This window comes from Rattus norvegicus, chromosome 10, assembly GCF_036323735.1.
Source record: "Rattus norvegicus strain BN/NHsdMcwi chromosome 10, GRCr8, whole genome shotgun sequence".
Classification (NCBI taxonomy): Eukaryota; Metazoa; Chordata; class Mammalia; order Rodentia; family Muridae; genus Rattus; species Rattus norvegicus.
Window position 1 is genome coordinate 40,323,836 of NC_086028.1, and position 846 is coordinate 40,324,681.

The following is an 846-nucleotide window of genomic DNA, read 5'->3' on the forward strand; positions in this document are numbered from 1 at the left end:
CATCATAGAACAAAGCGACAGAAGGATAGATTTCACTTCTCAGTGGGAAATGACTGTATAGGAAGGAGTATTGATAGCAGCTTGTTTTAAAAACCACCACAGGAAACATTAAGTTCAGGGAAAGCAAGGAATTGACACAAAGCTGCACAGCTGACAGTGGTTGGACCAGAATCAGAAAGAAAATATAGTCTGCCCTCTACAAAAGTCTCATTCTTAGGGCTGCTCACCTAACACTAAAGTCCATATCCTACTCTACTGAGTGTTGATGAGATAGCTTCTGTATGAAAAACGCATCATGCTTGGCACGTGTTTAGATACAAAAGAAGAAATAAAATGATTATATTTGTATACTAGAGAATGCCAGAAACAACTTAGAAATAAATTTAAAACAATCTAGACTGTGTGAGCAGTGTTATTTCTTATGTGCTATACAAATAGTTGAAGGTTCATTAGCAAAGTAACTACATATAGTAATTCTGCCAGTCCCCTTCAGACAAAAATAGAAAGAAAGAAAGAAAAAAGCTAAAGAAAAATCGAAAGTCTTTGAAAGTGGTAATGTAAAGGGAGAGAGAGAGAGAGAGAGAGAGAGAGAGAGAGAGAGAGAGAGACTATATTCATGGATAAAAATTCTTAATATTGTAGAATCCACTCTGCAAGCTTGCTCTATAAATTTAGATGATTACCAGAGTAAAGCCAAGGAGGGCTTATTTTCCCCACAGACCTTGATTAAGATGACTCTGAGGGTTCTACAAAAGAGAAAAGAACCAACAATAGCCAGGACGTTTCTATAGGAAATGAGCAGACAGTGAGGTCACACGATGCTCACAGCAGGACTTTTTTTTTTTT

At 37.0% G+C, this 846-nt stretch overlaps 1 pseudogene; it reads left to right on the forward strand.

The window, feature by feature from the left end:
• The first annotated feature begins 384 nt into the window (after positions 1-384).
• On the forward strand, positions 385-499 carry LOC120093045 (small nucleolar RNA SNORA19; annotated as a pseudogene).
• Positions 500-846: the final 347 nt, after the last annotated feature.